Genomic DNA, 17,640 nt, shown 5'->3' with positions numbered 1-17,640 from the left:
CATAGAATTGGGGAGCCTACAATCACAAACCAATAACCTAGCTAAGCAGGAACAACCCCAAAAGATCTCAGATCACACTCCTGGACATCAACTTGTATGTGGATGAACTCTGAAACAAAAAAACAAACTACACAAAAAGGACACCCATATTAAAGAAGGGGATTCAAATTCAGATAAAGCCCAAGTCCAAGACCTTTGAACATATGAAAAAAAAAAGACAAATAAATCTCATCCCTAAATTCAGAATTCACTAAAAAAAGATTCTACAGATAAATTAAATCCAGAGAAATTATCTAAAAAATGATTATTAAAATGTTCCCTGAATTAAAAGAACAAGAACAGGAGATGAAACACTGCTTCAATAAAGCATAGAGATGATAAAAATCAACAAAAGATACCAGTAAATGAAACAATAAATAAAATTAAAAATCACTTGATAGCCTCACTAACAAATTAGATTGCATAGAAAAATAGAACATCAGCCCTTGAAGACAGAACCTCAGGCCTTGAATACAGGGTACATTCAGTAGAATACTCAGTATGCAAGAAAGGAAAAATAAATAAAAGAACCTAATTAGAATAGACAAGAAGTCTGGGAAAACATCAAGAGACCAAACCTGAGAGTCATTGGGCAGAAGAGAACATGGAGATTCACTCTAAAGGCAGTAAGAGTATTTTCAATAAGATCATAACTGAAAGAACAAACAAGGCTCCTCATCATCGAAGAAAATGCCCATTTATTGAGGAACAGCTCTGCATATTTATAGAGCCAGGAGTGGTTTGACAGTTATGACAGTTTAATGGTTTAACAGTTACACAGTTGGCATGGGGTGCTTTCTGATTGGTGGGTAAGGATCATGTGAGTCAGCAGGGCTAGTCTGATTGGTGGGTAAGGATCATATGAGTCAGCAGGGCTAGTCTAATTGGGGGGTAAGGATCATGTGAGCCAGCAGGGCTCACCATTGGACGGCTCTTCTCGGGGGATGGAGAAGTTACTCTTTGGAGCCGCGGTGACCCCCAACAATAACACTCACCATTTCAGAAATGAAATACACACTCATGCATGGTCTGTCCAGGAAACCAAATAGACCAATCAGAAATAAAGTTCTTCAAGACACATCATAATCAAAAGTTCTAGCAAGAAAATATGGAAAGAATTTCCAAAAATTACAAGAGACCCCATCGGAATTTCTGGATCGGCTTATGAAAGTCCTTCAGCAGTAACCTAGATCCCGAAACCCCAGATGGTCGTCATGTCCTTATGACATATTTCCTCTGACAGAGCTACCCTAACATCTGTGCCAAACTTAAAAGCTCAAACAAGGCCCAGCCACCCCCAAGACTGAGATCTTGGCAGTAGCCTTTAAGGTATTTATGCTCGCCCAGGCACTGCAGGGTGCTTCCTCGGGTCACCGCCCATCACCGAAGGTCAAAACCTCCCGGGCACCTGCTTCAAGTATGGCAAAGAGGAATATTGGGCCAGGTCATGCCCCGCACCATGCACTCCGTGTACCCCATGCCCTAAATGTCAATAACAAGGTCATTGGGGATCTGACTGTCCTAGATCCCATAGGAGGCCTATGGCCAGGGAATCCTCTGACCTTCTGGGCATGGCAATCAATTGTCAGAGCCTTGAAACCTTGTCCCCAGCCATAACAATCAATAGACAGGAACCCAGGATGTGGATTCAGGTGTATGGATGCAAGGTTGACTTTCTCCTTGACACCAGGGCTACCTTCCAGTCCTGACAGGATTCTGGGGTCAAACAGTGCTGTCCACCTCTCCTATTGTCGGAGTAGGAGGAAAGACCATCTATCCAAAAAAGACTCCCCTATTAATGTTCCATAAACAACTTCCCATTCTCTCAGACATTCCTAGTTATGCCCCAATGACCAGTTCCTTTGCTCAGCTGTGATATTCTCTCTAAATTCAATACAACAATCAACATCAGGGCTTCTGGCATCAATCAGGCCCCAGAATTGGCCTGTTCATCTTTTCTGGCCCTTTTGGCAGAAGACTGGCCATTCTCACTTGTGAGGCTGACATGAAACACTATACTAAAAAGGACCTCTTACCTACAAACCTGGTCCACCCAATTGTATGGGATACCCACACCCCCTCCACCGTTTCCTGCCAACCAGTTAACATTCATCTCAAAGATCCTAATACCTTCCCCAATCAGGCTCAATATCCCCTGTCCACAAAAGCTCTTCTGGGCCTACAACTTATTATTCAGGACCTTCATAACAAGGGATACCTCTGTCCTGCTCATTCCCCTTACAATACTCCCATACTAGTGATAGAAAGTCCCAATGGATCCTATCACTTAGTACAAGACCTATACTATCAATACCTCCATTAGGCCCATACATTCTTTGGTTCCCAACCCATACCCACTGCTGTCTCAGATCCCCACACTGCCACCCACTTCTCGGTCATAGATTTAAAGGATATCTTTTTGCCTTTACCTGGACAGATCCCACCACGAGACATTCTCGACAACTAACCTGGACTGTCCTTCCTCAGGGACTTTGAGATAGTCTACACCTCTTTGGACAAACCTTGGCCTCTGACTTCCAATCTTTTCACCCCCAGTGCCCTGAATCCACCCTCTTGCAATATATTTATAACCTTCTGGAAAATCTCTTTACCCACCTGCGAGAAGGAAAGCACTCCATCACAGCCTTTAAGGCTACGCTGGCCCTCAGGGACCCCTTTCTTGGGCAGATTCAGAAGTCCGAGTCCTCTCACCTTTAAGACTCATCCGCTAGAGAGACACTTACCCTCCCCTTCCTCTCTCTTGCCCTACCTCTCCCCTCTTTCTGGCCCTTGGAGTACCTGGCCTCTCCAGGAGGGGTCCCAAAAAGCTTTGGCCAAGGTCTTCCATGGCTCCGGCTCCATCCAGGATGAGAGCTGCGACTGTCAGGATTCAGTGATGACCAATCTCTGCAGCTCGAACTTGCCACTTAGGCACTCCTGATTTTTTGGCTCTAGCGGGGACGCCACTTTTGCCAACAAATCAGTTTCCTCCTTCTCTGTGTTCTCTTCCCTCCTCCTTACAAGTGTAATGTGTTATCTCTGCCTTCAACTCTCCGCTACAATGCCTCTTGGATCAAATAGAGCACCCAGGCCTGGCCCACTTATCCCTTAGACAATCAAATCAGATGTTCCCTTTTTGGGTCCCTGGATCCCTCAATTCTAAAGGAACTCTACAATTGCTGTTAGCATTCAAGAAAAATGGGTAGAGATCACTTATGTCCAGGCTTTCTTCTTGCTCCAATCCAATCCTGCTCTCTCCACCTCTTGCAAACCTCTACAAATTCTTCTAGGTCGTCCAAAGGGCACTCAACAGATGACACAGTTCTTCTACTTATTTTCTTGACCTTAAAGGGATATCAGGCCTCTCCACAAAAGGCCCAAATAGCATGTGAAAAGGTCACATATCTGGGGTTCTCTATCTCTCAAGAGAAAAAGGCCATTACAGTAGACAGAAAACAGCTTATTGTGTCTATTCCTACACCAAAGACCAAAGATGACATATTCTCCTTCTTGGGTTTGGCTGGGTATTTCAGGGCCTGGATTCCTAATTTCTCCCTCCTCGCTACATAATCTGGCCAAGGGCCCCCAAGATGAACCCCTATCATCAGCAGCAGGGAAGCCCTTTACAATCCTTAAGAAGGTCATCCTCTGGGCACTCGCCCTGCATCTCCCCGACCTCTCCCGACCCTTCACCCTCTATGTACATGAAAAACAGGGACAAAGTCTGGGCATTCTGAGTCAGGGGCTGGCCCCCATGCCTCAGAGCCCTAGCAGCAGCCCATGACCTCCAGAAAGAGGCACATAAGCTTAATTTTGGCTCCCCCTAACCATCTCATCCTCACCATCTAAAGGATTTCTTCACTTACAAGGGGCTACAGTCACTTCCTCCTTTCAGGGTTCTAAACCCTGCCTCTGTCCTCACATTTTCTCCCTCACAAGTTCCCATCCACAAATGCCTGGACATATTAGGTATGATTTTACCCTGCCATACCACTATTTCTGAGGGACCCCTGCACTCTTTGGACCTCATCTGGTTCTAAGATGGTAGCTCCTTTATCCCCGAGAACACGAAGGGGTTAAAGTAGCGGGGTATGCTGTCATTTCCCTCTCATCCATCATAGAGGCAAAACCACCAACCAACAAGCTGGACTCATAGCTGCCACAAGGGCATGTGAGCTAGTGGAGGGAAAAACCTTCCCCCTTTATAATACGTCTTCCATATCCTGATCTCCCTCTCATGCAGCCATTTGGAAGAAAGGGGGCTATTGACCACCAGAGGAATGGCAGCCATTAATTCCACACTTATTTCTGGCCTACTATGAGCCTCCAGGCTGCCTTCCCAACTGGGAATAATCCATTGCAAAGCCCACCAAACTGACTCCTTCCTTGCTAATATGGTGGCTTGATCAGCCACCCTACAGAGCTTTACTCCCTCTCCCCTACTCTTCGTTACCACCAGGGATCGGCCCAAATTCCCCAACACTCTTCCAGTTTCTTCACTCTCTATTCCATTCTAGTCCACAGAGTCTCACTTCTTTCCTTCACTTCTTTTTCACTCTTTCCCCACGCGAGAAGACCCTCCTACAACAGATCACTTCCGCTTGTTAGATCTGCCAGAGAACCAATACCAATACTCCATTAAAACCTAAACCTTTCCCTTCTCATCAGGCCCATGGTCATACCGCGGCTGCAGACTGGCAGGTTGATTTCACCAACATGCCCCGAGTGAAAATTGGTAGATACTTTTTTATGAAGGGTTGAAGCCTTCCCACTTCTAACAAGTGGACCTCTACAGCAGTTGATCTGTTTACTCACATAATCCCCCATTTCAGGATGCCCACTTCTATCCCATCAGACAATGGCCCAGAATTCACCTCGAAGATAACTCAGAGACTGGCTCACATGCTATCACTCCCTTAGCATTTCCATTGCCCTTACCACCCCCAGGCTTCTGGAAAGGTTGAAAGGACCAATTGGCCCCTTAAAGAGACCCTCACCAAGCTCACCATGGAATTAAGCCTGGACTCGGTAAAGGTGCTCCCATTGGCTTTATTGCACATTAGGGCCTTGCCAAAGAAGCCTTCTAATCTCTCACCTTTCAAAGTCATGAATGGACATCCCCTTGTTCCTCCCAGTTTGCCTACAGATTCCCTGCCCCTCCTCTCCATCTACACTCCGAACTCTGGTGCTATCAAGATTGGCTCCTTCCTGACCCCAGTCTCTTTCAAGACTCTACCTCCTGAACACCTGGTCAAATTGTTTACTATTGCCCACCAGGGGAAAAGCCCCCTCTAAAACCAAAATGGATGGATTCTACTCAGGTGATTATGTGCACTCCCTTGACAGCCAAACTCAAGCTGTCTAATAACCAACTTACCCTGTGGGTTCACATTTCCAGGCTTAAGCCCAGCTCTCGTACACTTTCATCAGAAGAGCCAATGATCATCACCTGTCATTAAGTACTCTTGTCAATGCTGCCCCTCATTTCTGGCCCCTCTTTGGTCCTCTCTTCACCCTATGTCTTAGGATTCAAGGCAAGTGACCCTAAGGGCCCCCTCCAGCCAGACGCCCCCCCACTTGCTTGAATCTGGCCGGCAGTGGGACCATTGTGTGTTGTCCTTCTGACAAACCACTTAGGTGCCCAGAGCATGATGACCCCTGAATAAGTGTGAACTACCTTTATTATAAGAGAGCACTTTACCATTTGCCTTCTGGGCCTAAGGAGGAACATGTGTGTTTTGTGTACCCTCCCAGTTTCAAAAAATTTCAAGTATCAGTATTGGAGTTGAGATGTTTCGCATAAGACCTGGAGAAACTGCTCTCAAAGGGAAATCTGGTAACTTCTGTTAACAGTGGGCCACTGCCCTTCCTTGGCACCTTTGTTCACAGTGTGGGAGAAGCTGCCTTCTTTATTACAAAGCCTGTGCTTTCTTGGTGGGACTAGGGAAAGCTGGGAACAGTGATAGAAGTGAGAGAAGCAAGCTGTTTTGGAAAGCTGGGATATTTTTGGAAAGGTAAAGAGAGCAGCAAGCTAGTTTCAGAGACACCCAGGTAGGAGAGAGTTTGAATGAAGAGTGGAATTGAGGGTGTTTGGTGCAGGGCAGGCTGGTCTCCAGGGCATGCCAAACAAAGTTAGCTGCAGGATGACCTGGCTTCTCAAACCCTCTGTCTGGTTCTTTATCATATGTTTGCTAAAAGCCCAAAGGCCCAAGTCCCCGCTCCAGGCTGAACACTCAACCCCCCTTGTCCGAACAAGGTAGCTTGCAGACCCAGAGACCCCATTATATTTGGGTCTAGATTTAGATATAAAAACTCCCTGTGCCTGTTCCTTTCCTTTATCATAAAGTTCATTCAGACTTAGGTGGGTAAAAAATTTCGAATCAAGTTTTAACCAGCTTCTCTTCACGAATTACCTGGCTACTGATGATACCTCCAGTTGAGACCTATGCAGAATGGACTGACATCATCATGAATCTGTGGTGGCAAGGAACCTTTGTTGATCTGGTTCCTGACATTATATGAGTCCTCTCTGCCCTCCTGTTGGGGCTCCTTACTTCCCTCCTCTCTGATTCTCCCATGCCGCCCCATCTCAGCAGGAAGTAGCCAGAATGAGTCGCTGCCCACTCTCATTTAATAACAAAGAGGGGGGAATTTTGGGAATTGCTCTGGCTCCAAAGACTAACTTCCCCATTCCCCAAAAAGAGCTGTTCAATGGTGAGCCCTGCTGGCTCACATGATCCATACCCACCAATCAGACTAGCCCTGCTAGCTCATATGATCCTTACCCACCAAACAGACTAGCCCTGCTGACTCACATGATTCTTACCCACCAATCAGAAAGCACCCCATGCCAACAGTCTAACTGTTGAACCATTAAACTGTCATAACTGTCAAACCACCCCTGGCTCTATGAATATGCAAGCTGTTCCTCAATAAACGGCCATTTTCTTTGACAATGAGCCTTGTTCATTCTTTCAGTTATAATCTTATTGATAATACTCTTACTGCCTTTAGAGTGAATCTCCATGTTCTCTTCTGCCCAGTGACTCTCAGGTTTGGTCTCTTGATGTTTTCCCAGACTTCTTGTCTAGTCTTATTAGGTTCTTTTATTTTTTTTCCTTTCTTGCATATTCTACTTCATGTACCCTGGCTTCAAGGCCTGAGGTTCCATCTTCAAGGGCTGATGTTCTATTTTTTCTATGCAATCTAATTTGTTAGTGAGGCTCTCAAGTGATTTTTAATTTTTGTTTATTATTTCATTTACTGGTATCATTTGTTGATTTTTTATCATCTCTATGCTTTATTGAAGTGGTGTTTCATTTCCTACACTTGTTGTTTTAATTCAGGGAATATTTTAATGATCAAATTTTTAGATTAATTCTCTTGATTTAATTTATCTGTAGGATCTTTTGTTAGTGAATTTTGAATTTAGGGATGAGATTTATTTGTATTTTTTTCCTCGTATGTTCAAAAGTCTTGGACTTGTGCTTCATCTTAATTTGATTCCCCTTCTTTAATATGGATGTCCTTTTTGTTTTTTGTGTTTCAGAGTCCATCCCTACTCATGTCCAACTGGATGTCCAGGAGTTTGATCTGAGATATTTTGGGGTTGTTTCTCCTTCGATTGGTTATTGGTTTGTGATTGCAGGCTCCCCAATTCTATGTGTTGGAATAATGTTGATTTCATATGTGGTTAGATCTTGTATGAGGTGAGATCCACTTTTACTTGGCTGAGTGTTGAGTACTATTCAGCTGCAGGATCTCTACTCTGTAACATATTCTAATGACTCTCCACTCCCTCTTGGTGGAAAGTGGAACCAGGAAGAGTGCTAACGTTAGCAAAAGATGTACAGCCTCAAGATAAATATCTTCTGTAATACTAATTGCCATTTGTATAGATATGGTGAGGTTACTGTTTAACATCAGTATCAACAATAAAATCTGTGAACTAGATCAGAAATTAAATAAAAGGTTTCTACTATGTTGTCCACTGTATTAATAACTACAAAATACAAATGGGTTAGGCATATAATTTATTTGTAATTTTCTCATGGAGATTTGAAGTTTGTGAGTGAAGAGAAAATAGGATAAGAAGGCAAGAAAAAGATTAGAATACCTTAAAAATTGTACAGAATAAAGACAAGAGATAGGTAGAAGATGGCATCTGGAAGAAAAAGGAATAAAATTTACCTAAAACTAATAAAAAATAAAGAGAGGAAAAGGAAACGGGAAAATCGAGCTATTAATTAGAAAATAGTCAAGTGCCAAAAAGAGGGACAAAAACCAAGATATCAAAAAAAAAGTAAATGCCAGATTAAACATCTTAAACCCATAATATATACATACACACACATATAATATATTTGTACACACATATACATATATATTTTAATGTATTACGAAGTGAGAAAACACACACTCACCCATCTCCACACACAAATGGAATTTTGTTCAGTGGAAAAAATATTATAAAATGATACTTGAGAATTTTTTATAGTTAAAATATATTTAAAGAAAAAATGGTGAAATACATAGAACAAAACAGTGAAAAGAGATGAGAAAAAAGTGATATACAAAGTCTTAATGAGAAGTGAGGAGCTTGTTTTTACTTAGGTGGTCAAAACTGTATGCATTTATAGATTTTTATTTTTATTTTTTTATTTTTTTTTTGTGGGAAGCCATCCATGAAATGCATGAGGAACTTCTGTCAGCATGGAAGCCAGGGAGAATGAGGCCTGGCACTGGGAACCTTCCCTGGGGCTCCCCCAGCAATAGATTGCCCAATGCCTGTGACCATCCCCTCCGCTCTGCTAGGAAGGGTCCTCATAGTAGCTCTGGACATGGGCGTGACCCATTAGGAACTGAACTGCCCACTTTTAATGATTATTAGAAGAGAACATTGTATAGAATCTCTTTGATGTTCCCTGATATAAATAAAGCAGGCATGGCCTCTGTTTTGTCTAGAAGCTTCATCTTCCTGATCAGCTTGCCTGTCCTGAAACTGCTTTGAAATTCCTTTTTTTCTGTGTTTTTTTCATCTTTCTAATTGTCCTAGGTTTTATTTCTCAGACCTCCCATTCCACCCAAGGGGAACCCCATTCCCATTGCTCACACAGGACATGGGCTAGTCTTTATATTAACTTTTGGCTCTGTAAGCCTTAAGTCAAGGCCTAGGCTTTTTAAAGTTTAATTATTTTGTGCTCCTCATTCAGATAACAGCCTTTGTGTCTGGAAGGCAAAACTAGTTGTAGTAACTTTCACCTCCCTGTCTCCCTGTGCAGGGTGCAATTGACTAGGGGATGTTGAGTAACTATGTCTCTACTCTAGCAGGCTGTACAGAGTTATGAATCAGAAGTGCCAGTATTTGAGATTTGGTCTTGCCTGTGTTTGGGTGAGTGTTTGAGATTTGATCTCACCCCACTATGTCTGAGGGGATATTGAACTTTGCTGAACATCTGGATTTATGGGGCCACTAGTAAAATTAGGGAATAGGAACTAACACTCCACAGGTTTTATATTCACTGTTTATGAATATAAATTGTTGGGTATGTGCCCTGGTGTGCAGATGCACCTGTGTGACACTTACAGACATCGTTCCAATAGCTCTTAAGGGGCATCAACAACAAATGGTGCACTATTTTCTTGATATCTGGAGCTTCTAATACTCCACATGGAATTTTCTTAGTATCTATTTCAGTCACTATGTTTCAGACATATTCTGAGGACCTTAACTGGTGACTGCTGCCAACATCTTTTACAAACTGCATAAAATATCTCTGCTACCTGACATGCAGCACTTACAGATGTTTCCAAATTTGGCCACCAGTTTCCACACTGGTGATCCTGGTTCCTAGATGAGTATCCACACATAGGTGGAGTGATTTTTAGTTGGTTTTCCTGAACAACTTCCCCACCATCACTGAGACCATTAAGCTCCTTCTCTATTCCACATCTCCTCTCAAAGCAATTATTCTAATATTCTTATTTTATCCATCACAATGTCCTTTCTTTCTGTATTTCCACCCCTCCCTCAGCAGGTGCAACTGCTACCTGCTGCTACCAATCAATTTGGTGCATCTCTAGCATATTATTTCTGACATTGTCTTTGAACTGCCTGAATTTCTGTGTTGTACAGGGTTTCCTTTACACTTCAGTGTATGCTTCAATGAGTTCCCTTAGTCACTCACCTTTCTATGGAGAATTCACCCCACTATCTTGGGCAGGAACAAAGTAAATTCTGGGAAGTGCATCCTTCCTCTAATTTGCAATCTTCCATATAATAATCTAGTCTAGATTTCTGAACAGAAAATCAAATAACAATTACGATTTAAAAGAAGTTGCTAATGATATTATTGTACAAATCCTACTCATGAAGAAATAAAAAAACTTTACAATGAGAAACAAATTTAAAATTTTAGACTTAACTCTTAAGCAATAAATATGGAAAAATGAGTCATGCTGTGAGGGTTTTAACATGTTTTTATTTATAAACCTACATTTGTGCATTTACATAAATTATCTATGCCTGTAGTTTGAGTGTACCTTCCAACTTGGATAACTTATACGTTTGTGGGCAACCATAAAGCATGCATACTAGAAGTTGAAACACAAATATTTTTGTTCAATAAATTTTCAGATATCTCACAAAATATTTTTATCATAAATTGTTGTCTAAGGAAGAATATTAGATTTTTTTACAAGTAAGTAATGCTGGTTCTTTGTTTAAGAGGCATAAATTTTATGAATAAGCTACAGAGTCAAATTACACTAAAGAATTTTTCCAAATTGGCTTCATAGAATGTATTGGACCTAACTAATTTTTTTATCTTCCTTTAGGATAAACAATATGAATCCTATATGGAATATTACAATCAAACATCAACTGATTTCATTTTATTGGGATTGTTTTCCTATCAACAAGTGGCCTTTTCCTCTTCATTTTCATTGCTCTCATCTTCCTAAAGGCTCTAATAGGCAACCTGACCATGACCCTTCTCATTCTCCTGGATATCCATCTCCACACACCCATGTATTTCCTGCTTAGTCAGCTCTCCCTCATTGACCTAAGCTACATCTCCACAATTGTTCCTAAGATGGCTTCTGCTTTCCTCTTTGGAAACAAGTCTATCTCATTCATTGGATGTGGGATTCAGAGTTTCTTTTTCCTGATTTAGCAGGTGCAGAAAGAGTATAGTTGACATCTATGGTCTATAACCATTATGTGGCAATTTGCTGTCCTCTCCATTATCCCATTCGCATGAACAAAATAATATGTGTGCTCATGATATTGGAATCTTGGATGATGGGCTCTGTCAACTCCTGTGTACACACCATATATTGCCGCACTCTGACTGGGCACAAAATAACGGAGCCACCACACAGCCTTGTAGTTCAAACAGCAAACTTTATTCCTGAACTCTCACCGGCCCTCTACACACACTTCCCGGGAACACACTGCCTCCACCAGGCTCTGCGAGCCAAACCCCAGGAGAACTCAATGGGAACATAGTAGCTGGTGCCCGAGGCAGCAGAATCCGCCCTAATCCCAGAGCAGGGTCACCTTTCAACCATTCCCTCTGGCAAAAATGCCAGGTGTCATTCTGACTAAACTGTGGCTCTCAACAATATATGCTCTCCATATGCCTTACTGCAGATCCAGGATCATCAATCATTTCTTCTGTGATGTCCCTGCCATGTTGACCGTGGCCTGCATGGACACCTGGGTCTATGAGTACACAGCGTTTGTGAGCACTACACTTTTTCTGGTGTTTCCATTCATTGTAATTGTTTGCTCCTATGATCATATTATTGCCGTTTGCCATATGCACTCAGGGGAGGGAAGGAAGAAGGCCTACTCCACCTACAGCACCCACCTCACTGTGGTGACCTTCTACTATGCACCCTTGGTTTACACTTACCTACATCCAGGATCCTTCCACTCTCCAGCAGAGGGCAAGGTTCTGGCTGTCTTCTACACCATCCTCACTCCAATGCTCAACCCCATCATCTACAGCCTGAGGAACAAGGAGGTGATGGGGGCTTTCAGCAGATTGACTCAAAGAATCTGTTCTGTATAATGTAGATAAACTTTCTGCCTCATCCCCCAGGAATTATTTGCAAGTCCTTTTAATAATGTTGGTAACTGAAAATGTAATTTTGTGACTAGCATGAAGATACTACAGATAATTTAGAATATAAGAAAACTGCTTGTCTCTGTACAAAATTTTTCTATTAATGTTTGAAATTTGAAATAAGACTTTTTATTTAATATTATCCAACTTTACTCTCACTCCATAGAACCATTAGCTCTTAACCATCAACAGCTAAATCCTGTCTTCTCTATATGCCTAGATATTCTTTACTGATTATCTTCATTTATTTCACTTTAAATATGGATTATTTATTCTCAGTCCTTGTATTAGCCTATAGAGTTCACTATAAAACTATTGGCATTTGAGACTGGCTACTTGGAATCCAGTGAATAATTTATTTAAACAAAACATTTTCTCTATTAACACACTTGATTTATCAACTAAATATACTCTAACATATATATGACAATTTTTGAATCAAATAAATTCATCCATATCCCATTAATAAGTATGATTTTTTTAAATTTTACAGATCACTCATGAATTTTTCTGAGACAGGCTTTCCACTATGTCACCAGGCTGACGTCCAACTCCTGGACTCAAGAGAAACTCCTGTCTCAGTCTTCTGAGTGATTGGGGCTGGAGGTCATGCCAACATCTTGGCCCACATAAATGTCTGTCAGCAGAATTTTGGACCTTGGGGACACAGTATGGAGTTTGTTTGTCCAAGTGAGTAAACATGGCTACTATCTTAAAGACCATGTAATTTAAAATTATTCATATGAATCAAAGAAATTTTAACATAGTAGCATAATAGCTCCAGTTAAATTATTTAAAATTCTATACTCATGTCTTCCTTTAGAATAACCCAAAAGTTTTGGATCACTCCAATCTCTGTATTAGAGTTCTTCTGGGAAAGTGTGAAGTGCTTTATGCCTCCATCCTTGGCTCCCTTTGTGACAACAGTGGCACTTAAGGAGCCTTCTTTTGCAAGTCTCCTGGATTGGGTAGAAGTTGAGAGGGTTTATCCCTCAGTGTTTCTCTTTCCACACACACAGACAGCCTGATACACCAACTCACCTTTTGACCATATCCATTGACATTATGAGATTCAGGGGTGGATTTCTCCTGAGACTCAGATCATGGCCTCCATGGTATATTATGCTCACTGCATGATGTTCCTGTCTCCAGTGTTACATCCCAGTACCTGACTACAGTGTGTATTTGGGGTCACCACTCAAGAAGTGTGTCTTTCTTATAAAAATTATTTTCAATCCCTTATTCCTACACAAATGAGAATTATCAGCACCTCCTCCTTCAGTGCAAAGGTGTGGAGTCCTCTAGTGGAGTCATAGTCCCAACTCAGAGTGGGCATGATGTGCACTTGCTCTACCACTCAAAGGCAGTTTGTTAAACTTAGCAAGTGCCTCAACTTCTCACATGCAAGAACATTGCAATGTCAGTGCAGTTTGCCTTGCAGGAGCATCTTACCAACAAATATTAAAAATTCAAATATTTTTAAGACCTTAGAAATTTAAAATTGACCAAATTTATCCTTCCTGAAAATGAGATTACTTTATCTAATAAAAACCATGTGAAGGGGCTAGGGATGTTGCTCAAGCAGTCATGCACTTGCATGGCATGTGCGGGGCACCGGGTTCGATCCTCAGCACTACATAAAATAAAATAAAGATGTTGTGTCCACTGAAAATTGAAAAATAAATATTAAAAAATTCTATCTCTCTCTCCTCTCTCTCTCTCTCTCTCTCTCTCTCTCTCTCTCTCTCCCCCCTCTCTCTTTAAAAGACCATGTGAAATGTGTTAAGATGTTAGATACTATATGCAATATAAACTTAATTGCTGATAATATTTTGAGTGTGTGCTATAGATTGAGCCAAGGGCAAGCATCTACCTCTGAGCTACAACGCTAATTGATGAATATTTTAAAATAATATTTAACAAAACCAGAAATAAAGTACTATTCATTAACTATTAAACAGGAGACACCTGCTTCATAATTTAATGGGCATTTCCAAAAGAAAAAAATTGAACCTATGATACCTAAAATATGTTAATAAATTCCATGTACTCAATATTATAGAAATTCCATCATGTGTTTTTATTAATTTAGGTTTATTTTATACTAATGTATCTTTTGCCAATACAAACTAAACTGAGAAAGGAATGCATATATTGAGAAACATTACTTTGTGCCATTAATATGCATATACTGAATACGAATGTATAAAACATAGGATAGAGAAATACTGAGAAAATATCTGTGAATATTTTTTTTTCCTGTACTGTGTCAACCCTTGACATGCCTTGAAAACACCTCAACACCCTGCTGAACCTCACTCCTCAACCTTGGCCCAAGGCTATTTTGTGTCATTCCTGAAGTGGTCTCTGTTTTCCAGGTGTCAGGGACACCCTCATGAATAAAAGCAAGTCATTGGCCTCAGTCCAGATGAAGGAAGACTGGACCCATGGCTGCTTCCTTTCTCCATAGAGATATCTTAAGGTGTGAAGATGAAGAGGAGTGAGGAAGAGGTATGTTTGAAAAAGAGTCAAGAAGGTTACCCAGAAAGTGATTTATTCACTGGTAAACATTGGACACAGGTAAACAAGGCAGTGACATTTGAATGTAGGGGTAATAAAATATACTTATCCAATCTAAAAGTTTATTATTATTCATCATGTGGGAGGAGAAATGTCTGCTTCAAAAATAAATCTGAAGTTGAATTTGAGGACCAGTGGTTAAATGTTTAATCACATCATTCAGCAGAAATCCTGGGGCATGAAACACAGGACACAGGAAGTGATTTCCAGCCCATTCACAATTATGCTCTCTGGCTGGGCAGGGAGATGGGATAATGGAAGAGGCAAGCACATTGCCTGAGAGTATGCTTTGATGGACAGGTGAGGCTGGAGAATGAACTGAACATTCAGAGTCCAAGTTCATAGTAAGGATGTGATTCCTTTTTTTATATATGGATTCTGAATTGTTTTGGTTTTGCTTTTTTTGTTTGTTTGTTTTCTACATTTGATTTGCCATGAGTGGTGATTAATTATATGATTCCCTTTATAATCTTATTACTGCTTTATGCTTACTAAATTGCCTTCTGTGAATTTTCATTATTCCAATTAACTACTTGGAAATTACTGGTGCTATTTTTATATGAAGATGAATAATGGCTTCTAGTAGAGCATGCTGTCCTAATTTTTTCTTTCGTTTTTTAAATTTTTATTTGTTTTAATTAGTTATTAAAGGAAACAATTGAGGTAATAATAATATTTGCAGTTGTGCTATAGTTTATTGAGATTTTGTTTTTAAAGGCAATTTGTGTCAAATGTGTTTTTTAATGAATTTAACATCTGGAAATCACTTTTGTAAATTTTCTTTTAAAAATGCTAATTTTCAGGGATAACAGGAACATAGCTCAACCACATAAAGGGTATCCACACTAATCCCCAGGCCAACATCATTATAAACAGAGAAAAATTAAAAGTATTGCCTCTAAAAACTGGGGGGCGAGGGGGAATGCCCTCTTTCACCATTTCTATTTAACAGAGTTCTTGAAACACTGGCCAGAGCAATTAGACAAAAGAAATAAAAGGGATATGCATAGGAAAAGAAGAATTAAATTAGCACTATTTGCTGGTGATATGATTCTATTCCTAAAAGACCCAAAAAGTTTCACCACAAAACTTCTAGAAATAGTAAGTGAATTCAGTAAGTGAAAGTCACAGGATATAAAACCGATACCCATAAATCAAAGGCATTTCTGTATATCAGTGACAAATCCTCTTAAAGGGAAATGAGAAAAACTACCTCATTTACAATAGCCTAAAAATACTTGGAAATCAACTTAACAAAAGAGGTGAAAGATTATACAATGAAAACTAAAGAACCCTAAAGAAAGAAATCTAAGAAGGTCTTAGAAGATGGAAATGTCTACCTTATTCTTGGATAGGCAGAATTAATATTATCAAAATGACCATAATACCAAAAGCACTCTACAGATTTAATGCAATTCTGATCAAAATCCCAATGGCATTCCTCATAGAAATAGAAAAAGCAGTCATGAAATTCATCTGGAAAAATAAGAGACCCAGAATAGCTAAAGCAATCCTCAGCAAGAAGATTGAAGCAAATGGCATCACTATACCAGACCTTAAACTGTACTACAGACCAATAGTGACAAAACAGCATAGTATTGGCATCAAAACAGACTGGTAGACCAATGGTACAGAATTGTGGACAAAAAGACTAACCCACAAAATTACAATTGTTTTATATTAGACAAAGGTGTCAAAAACATACATTGGAGAAAAGATATCCTCTTCAACAAATGGTGCTGGGAAAACTGGAAATCCATATTCAACAAAATGAAATTAAAATCCTATCTCTCACCCTGGCAAAACTCAACTCAAAGTGGGCCAAGGACCTAGGAATTAAACCAGAGACTCTGTGTCTAATAGAAGAAAAAGTAGGCCCTAATCTTCATCATGTGGGATTTGGTCCCAACTTCCATAATAAGACCCCTATAGTGCAAGAAGTAAAACCAAGAATCAATAAATGGGATGGAATTAAACTAAAAAGTTTCTTCTCAGCGAAAGAAATAATCTGTGAAGTGAATAGAGAGCCAACATCTTGGGAGCAAATTTTTTTTCCACACATCAGATAGAGCACTAATCTCTAGGATATATAAAGAACTCAAAAACCTTAATTCCAAAAACCCACCCACAGAACCCATAACTGTCTCTGCAAGAAACAGCCCCAAGCCTGGGCATTTTAGTATGTTTAAAGACAAAAACTGCAAAACCCACATTGGGGTTGATGTAGCTGCAAGCAAGCAGGCACAGAAGCTGATCTGGGCACTCAGAGTGACATTGTAATGGGTACATTGGTATTTCCCATGGGACCTTCCAGGTTGACATTAGGAACAAGCAAGCAGAAGGGAAGTGGTTCAAAATGACCCTAGTTGAGTACAAGTTAGAGAGTGGTTACTAACATCTAGGCAATCAATCTCTGGCAGGGTACATGCCCAAGAAAAATGGAAAGCAAAGAGAACAATTTTACATTGTATAAGAATTGCTATTTTGTGTTGCCAAGTATGTCATGCTAGGTAACTATTAATGGGTACAGGGGCTGGGCTTTCCCATGGGAGAAGCATTTCTTACATGAAATGAAGTCTCAGGGTAAAATGGAGTCTGTTTGCTCACTGCCATATAGCCTGGCCCATAACACTAGGAGCCTCTTGAAGCTAATTATTTTTGCAAGTATTAAAACTAATAATTAAAATTAAAAATGATGTTTTTAAGAGTTCCAAATTCAATTCTTTGTCACAAGACAAGGGAACATAGTCAGAACAATAAGGCACATTGAGTACTAAAGGAGAAGACTGCAAGTCACCAAGAGGTCTTATCATCAGTAGACACTGAGTCATGTGACCTTGGGACACCTGAAATATGTAAAGTACAAGTTGGTATGAGTTATACAATCCAA

General features: G+C 40.5%; 1 pseudogene; it reads left to right on the top strand.

Moving 5' to 3' along the window:
• Nucleotides 1-10,896: 10,896 nt before the first annotated feature.
• LOC143387914 (olfactory receptor 2L3-like) lies at nt 10,897-12,116 on the top strand (annotated as a pseudogene).
• Nucleotides 12,117-17,640: the final 5,524 nt, after the last annotated feature.

This window comes from Callospermophilus lateralis, unplaced genomic scaffold (assembly GCF_048772815.1).
Source record: "Callospermophilus lateralis isolate mCalLat2 unplaced genomic scaffold, mCalLat2.hap1 Scaffold_2339, whole genome shotgun sequence".
In the NCBI taxonomy this organism is placed as follows: domain Eukaryota; kingdom Metazoa; phylum Chordata; class Mammalia; order Rodentia; family Sciuridae; genus Callospermophilus; species Callospermophilus lateralis.
The sequence above is the reverse complement of the archived record's forward strand: the minus strand, read 5'-3'. Positions and strand labels throughout refer to the sequence as shown.